The sequence below is a fragment of the Triticum urartu genome, chromosome 3, assembly GCF_003073215.2.
Source record: "Triticum urartu cultivar G1812 chromosome 3, Tu2.1, whole genome shotgun sequence".
In the NCBI taxonomy this organism is placed as follows: Eukaryota; Viridiplantae; Streptophyta; class Magnoliopsida; order Poales; family Poaceae; genus Triticum; species Triticum urartu.
Window position 1 is genome coordinate 676,382,291 of NC_053024.1, and position 7,516 is coordinate 676,389,806.

Sequence of the window (7,516 nt, forward strand, 5' to 3'; positions counted from 1 at the left end):
TGAAAATGTTAATGATGATGTTCATAATAATGCTCAACCTAGTAATGATAATGATATAGAAATTGAACCTGCTGTTGATCTTGATAACCCACAATCAAAGAATCAACGTTATGATAAGAAAGACTTTGTTGCTAGAAAACATGGTAAAGAAAGAAAACCTTGGGTTCAGAAACCCATGACTTTTCCTCCCGAACCATCCAAGAAAAAGGATGATGAGGATTTTGAGCGCTTTGCTGAAATGATTAGACCTATATTTTTGCGTATGCGATTGACTGATATGCTTAAAATGAATCCTTATGCTAAGTACATGAAAGATATTGTTACAAATAAAAGAAAGATACAGGAAGCTGAAATTTCCACCATGCTTGCTAATTATACTTTTAAGGGTGGAATACCAAAGAAACTCGGAGATCCAGGAGTACCTACTATACCATGCTCCATTAAAAGAAACTATGTTAAAACTGCTTTATGTGATCTTTGAGCCGGTGTTAGTGTTATGCCTCTCTCTTTATATCATAGACTTGATTTGAATAAGTTGACACCTACTGAAATATCTTTGCAAATGGTTGATAAATCAACTGTTATACCTGTCGGCATTTGTGAGGATGTGCTTGTTGTGGTTGCAAACGTTACTATTTTAACGAACTTTGTTATTCTTGATATTCGCGAGGACGATAGTATGTCTATTATTCTTGGAAGACCTTTTCTTAATACTGCAGGGGCTTTTATTGATTGCAACAAAGGCAATGTCACTTTTCATGTTAATGGTAATGAGCATACGGTACACTTTCCGAGAAAACAACCTCAAGTTCATAGTATCAATTCTATCGGAAAAATTCCATCGATTATATTTGAAGGTTTTGAATTTCCTCTTCCTACTGTCAAGAAGAAATATGATATACTTATTATTGGGGATGTGCGTATCCCCGTTGAGCTAACTTAGTGTTATTCGAAATTTCTCCGGTTTCATGTCAATCGGAATGAGTTTGTTAACAAGACTTGATCAACCTTGTTAGTGGATTCTTTTTGACGAGCATGAGATGGATGAAACTAGAAGCACAACCCTCTGTACCCTCTCTATCTTTCTGTTATTTAGTTGAAATAAAATAAAAATAAATAATTCTCCGTCTGTTATCTGATTATCCGTGCAATATAAAAATACCTTGAAAATAAAAGTTCTCCAAATGCCCTGAAAATTAAATATGATTTTTTCTAGAATATTTGAGGATTTATGGAACAAAGAACACACAGGGGGCCAACCACCTTGCCACGAGGGTGGAGGGCGCGCCCACCCCCCTAGGGCGCGCCCCCTGCCTCATGGGCCCACGGTGGCCCTCCTCCACTTATTATTTCAGCCACACACTTCATCTTCATCCCCCAAACACGAAAAACCAGCTCAAACCCGAGTCCAAGCTCGTTTTGCTGCCATTTTCGATCTCCTTGCTCAAAGCACCTCTCACAAAACTGCTTGGGGAGATTGTTCCTTGGTATGTGACTCCTCCATTGGTCCAATTAGTTTTTGTTCTAGTGATTTATTCATTGCAAATTTTTGCTGCTTAGGTGACCCTGTTCTTGAGCTTGCATGTCAAATTTATATGGTCAAAAGTAGTTTTGATGCATGATATAGGCTCCAGGCACTTGTAGGAGTAGTTGCTATCAATATTATTGAGTTTGGTTTACTTTTATTTTGAAGTTACTAAAATTTTTAGAATTTTTCAGAAAATGATGAGGAGATTATTGAGGGGCTCATCGAGCCAAAGCTCGAAGGAAAAGGCACCGAAGCCTAAGTATAATTTGCCGCGCACCGCGGAGGTTCGGGCGTGTGAATGGCCCTCCGAGGATTTCTTGAGAGCAGCCGGGATTTATGAAGATTTTCATGAGTTGGCTCATAATGCAGGCCTCACCGCTTTCCTCCACGACCAATGCGATAAGTATCTCTTACTCACAAATACCTTTGTGCAAAACTTTCATTTTCATTCTAGGAACTCACCGCCTACGATGGAGTTTCATTTATATGATGAGCATAAGGAGATGTCACTTTATGATTTCTGTCGGATTTGTTTAGTCCCTTTTGGGGGCAAGACAGAAGAACCACATCATGATGATGTGGAGGGATTTAGTAATACTATCACTGTAGGGGAAACTAGGAAGGTTTCTGATGCACGAATCACTAGCATACATTTTCCTGTTTTACGTTACTTTGCATTATTTTCTAGTCGTTGCTTAATTGGTCGCAGAAACTGTGGAAACCTTAGTATCCCTGATATTATTATTTTGCTCCAAGTATTATACAGTGATAACACTTTTAGTATGGGCGGCATTATTGCTAGACGGTTAAGTATGAACCGTACTAAGGGTCCCATCTTTGGAGGCATCTATGCTACACGCCTAGCTGCACATTTTAACATACCTATTAGGCATGCTAAGAAGGAAGAAAAAGTGTTGCCTCATGTTTATCTAGATTATAAAAGTATGGTGGCACATGATTTTATTGTTAAGAATAGGGCAGGAGAGCTTAAATATCAATTGTTCTTTAATAAACATCATTCTGAGACCATTACCTTGCGTGCTCCTGCTTTGTTTGATTTGACTGTAGGCAAGTATCTTGTTCCGTTGACGGCTATCCACGCCTACCAGAACCCTGAACCAGCCGAGGAGCTAGAACCGGAACCACAATTTGATCCTTCACGGCAGTCTAACTATCAGTGGGATCCGGAGATGATTGCCAGCCAGTGGCAATCAGAGCCTTCTTCTTCCTCATCACAGTACGACCCCAACAACTATTATTATGGATATTAGCCAGGCCAGCCTTGGCCATAGGCCAACTTAGGTCAAAAGCCTAAGCTTAGGGGAGTACGTATTTCTCACCGACATTACATTTATGTTCACACACACTCATTGCTAGATGTCGGTGCTCATACTTTTTCATTGTATCATCCATGCTAGTTTATTTTCTTTTATGCTTTCTTCTTGTGTGATTAATAAACCTTAAAAAAACTAAAAAAATTAGTTGTAGCTTTTAATTAATTTACTTTCCATGCTTATAGTAGTAATTAAAAAGAAACCCCAAAAATATTTCATGTTCTTCTTTTGTTTGTTGGGAGCTTTCCCGTGTAAATAGTTTTATTTCTTTTATTTTCTTTGGAGGTCAGTAGGAGAATACCATGATTAAATTGTTGAAATGGCTCTTATATGCATTATTGTTTATCTGACAAAAGAGCCCATATTGCTTTGTCTTCTCCTGTTTATTGAATGCTCGCAGATTCCAGCTTAGTCCAATGCACGTGCACTCTTATTATTATTCACATCGTTCGGTAGTGCAAGTGAAAGGCAATTATGATGATATATGATGGACTGACTGAGATGAGAAAAGCTGGTATGAACTCGACCTCTTTTGTTTTTGTAAATCTGATGAGTTCATCGTTCTTGAATCAGCTTGTTATGAATAAACATGTTTGCAATGACAATTAGAGATCATAGTTGCTTGTGCCATGCTTGATTAGCTATGAGTTATAATGGTTTACCTTGCGTACCAACATGCTATTAAAATGGTTATGATGTGGTATGATAGGGTGGTATCCTCCTCTGAATGATTTAAGTGACTTGACTTGGCACATGTTCACGCATGTAGTTGAAACAAATTAACATAGCCTTCACGATATTTATGTTCATGGTGGATTATATCCTACTCATGCTTGCATCCAATGTTTATTAATTTTAATGCATGTACATGGTTGTTGTCGCTCTCTAGTCGGTCGCTTCCCAGTCTTTTGCTAGCCTTCACCTGTACTAAGCAGGAATACTTCTTGTGCATCCAAACTCCTTAAACCCCAAAGTTATTCCACATGAGTCCACTATACCTTCCTATATGCGGTATCTACCTGCCGTTCCAAGTAAATTTGTATGTGCCAAACTCTAAACCTTCAAATAATCATCCTGTTTTGTATGCTCGAATAGCTCATGTATCAACTAGGGTTGTCTGTATCTTCCATGTTAGGCGGGTTATTCTCAAGAGGAGTGGACTCCGCTCCTCACTCACGAGATAAAGGGCTGGTCACCGGGATGCCCAGTCCCATGCTTTATGCAAACTAAATCTAAGTAATTGCAAACAAAACTCCCCCTGGGACTTGATGTATGTTGGGGGCACTCGTTGTTTCGAGCAAGCCATGGATTGATGTTTGTTGGTGGAGGGGGAGTATAAACTTTACCATTCTGTTTGGGAACCGCCTATAATGTGTGTAGCATGGAAGATATCGCCATCTCTTGGTTGTTATGTTGACAATGAAAGTATACCACTCAAAATATTATTCGCCTCTATTTCAAAACCGAGCTCTGGCACCTCTACAAATCTCTGCTTCCCTCTGCGAAGGGCCTATCTATTTACTTTTATGTTGAGTCATCACCCTCTTATTAAAAAGCACTAGCTGGAGAGCGCAGCTGTCATTTGCATTCATTATTGTTAGTTTACATTGGGTGTGACTATGATTGGATCTCTTTTACCATGAATTACAATGTATAGTCAGTCCTTGATCTTTAAAGGTGCTCTGCATTTATGTTTTGCGGTCTCAGGAAGGGCTAGCGAGATACCATCTTGTTATATCATATTATGATTGTTTTGAGAAAGTGTTGTCATCCGAGATTTATTATTATGGCTTGCTAGTTGATTATGTTATTGATATGAGTAATCATGAGACCTGAGAATTATTGCAAATGTGGTTAGTTATAATCTTTGCTGAAAACTTGAAGGATAGCTTGACATATTTACAACAACAACAAGAGCAAACAGAGTTTGTAAAAGTTTTTCTTTATTTCTTTTAGTTTGTCAACTGAATTGCTTGAGGACAAGCAAGGGTTTAAGCTTGGGGGAGTTGATACGTCTCTGTCGTATCGACTTTTCTGAACACTTTTGCCCTTGTTTTGGACTCTAACTTGTATGATTTGAATGGAACTAACCCGGACTGACATTGTTTTCAGCGGAATTGCCATGATGTTGTTTTATGTGCAGAAAACAAAAGTTCTCGGAATGACCTGAAACTCCACGGAATATCTTACAATAAATAATAAAAAATCCTCGCCAAAGATGAAGACCAGGGGCCCCACACCCTTCTCACGAGGATGGGGGCGCCCCCCCCCACTAGGGCGCACCCCCCTACCTTGTGGGCCCCTTGGAGACCCCCCGACTCCAACTCCAACTCTATATAACTGCTTTCGGGGAGAGAAAAATAAGAGAGAAGAAATCATCGCGTTTTACGATACGGAGCCGCCGCCAAGCCCTAAAACCTCTCGGGAGGGCTGATCTGGAGTCCATTCGGGGCTCCAGAGAGGGGGATTCGTCGCCGTCGTTATCACCAACCATCCTCCATCACCAATTTCATGATGCTCGCCGCCGTGCATGAGTAATTCCATCGTAGGCTTGTTGGACGGTGATGGGTTGGATGAGATTCACCATGTAATCGAGTTAGTTTTGTTAGGGTTTGATCCCTAGTATCCACTATGTTCTGAGATTGATGTTGCTATGACTTTGCTATGCTTAATGCTTGTCACTAGGGCCCGAGTGCCATGATTTCAGATCTGAACCTACTATGTTTTCATCAATATATGAGTGTTCTTGATCCTATCTTGCAAGTCTATAGTCACCTATTATGTGTTATGATCCGTTAACCCCGAAGTGACAATAATCGGGATACTTACCGGTGATGACCGTAGTTTGAGGAGTTCATGTATTCACTATGTGCTAATGCTTTGTTCCGGTTCTCTATTAAAAGGAGGCCTTAATATCCCCTAGTTTCCATTAGGATCCCGCTGCCACGGGAGGATAGGACAAAATATGTCATGCAAGTTCTTTTCCATAAGCACGTATGACTATATTCGGAATACATGCCTACATTACATTGACGAACTAGAGCTAGTTCTGTGTCACCCTATGTTATGACTGTTACATGATGAACCGCATCCGGCATAATTATCCATCATTGATCCGATGCCTACGAGCTTTCCATATACTGGTTTATGCTTATTTACTTTCCCATTGTTATTGTTACAATCACTACAAAATACCAAAAAGATTACTTTGCTTTCGTTACTCTTTTGTTACCGTTACCATCAATATCATATTACTTTGCTACTAAACACTTTGCTGCAGATACTAAGTTTCCAGGTGTGGTTGAATTGAAAACTCAGCTGCTAATACTTGAGAATATTCTTTGGCTCCTCTTGTGTCGAATCAATAAATTTGGGTTGAATACTCTACCCTCGAAAGCTGTTGCGATGCCCTATACTTGTGGGTTATCAATTATTTTTGGAAATAATAAAAAAACTAGCAAAGAATCAAGGCCAGGGGGCCCATACCCTAGCCACGAGGGTGGGGGCGCGCCTGCCCCCTTGGTGCGCCCCCTGCCTCGTGGGCCCCCTGGAGCTCCACCGACCTCAACTCCAACTCCATATATTCATGTTCGGGGAGAAAAAATAAGGGAGAAGGATTCATCACGTTTTACGATACGGAGCCGCCGCCAAGCCCTAAACTCTCTCGGGAGGGCTGATCTGGAGTCCGTTCGGGGCTCCGGAGAGGGGAATCCGTCACCGTCGTCATCATCAACCATCCTCCATCACCAATTTCATGATGCTCACCGCCGTGCGTGAGTAATTCCATCGTAGGCTTGCTGGACGGTGATGGGTTGGATGAGATTTATCAATCGAGTTAGTTTTGTTAGGGTTTGATCCCTAGTATCCACTATGTTCTGAGATTGATGTTGCTATGACTTTGCTATGCTTAATGCTTGTCACAAGGGCCTGAGTGCCATGATTGCAGATCTAAACCTATTATGTTTTCATGAATATATGTGAGTTCTTGATCCTATCTTGCAAGTCTATAGTCACCTACTATGTGTTATGATCCGGCAACCCCGAAGTGACAATAATCGGGACCACTCCCGGTGATGACCGTAGTTTGAGGAGTTCATGTGTTCACCATGTGTTAATGCTTTGGTCCGGTACTCTATTAAAAGGAGGCCTTAATATCCCTTAGTTTCCGCTATGACCCCGCTGCCACAGGAGGGTAGGACAAAAGATGTCACGCAAGTTCTTTTCCATAAGCACATATGACTATATTTGGAATACATGCCTACATTACATTGATGAATTGGAGCTAGTTCTGTGTCACCCTAGACTATGACTGTTACATGATGAACCACGTCCGGCATAATTCTCTATCACCGATCCATTGCCTACGACCTTCCCATATATTGTTCTTCGCTTATTTACTTTTCCGTTGCTATTGTTATTATCACTAGAAAACACCAAAAATATTACTTTTGCTATCGTTACCTTTTGCTACCATTACCACTACTATCATATTACTTTGCTACTAAACACTTTGCTACAGATACTAAGTTTCCAGGTGTGTTTGAATTGACAACTCAGCTGCTAATACTTGAGAATATTCTTTGGCTCCCCTTGTGTCGAATCAATAAATTTGGGTTGAATACTCTACCCTCGAAAACTGTTGCGATCCCCTATA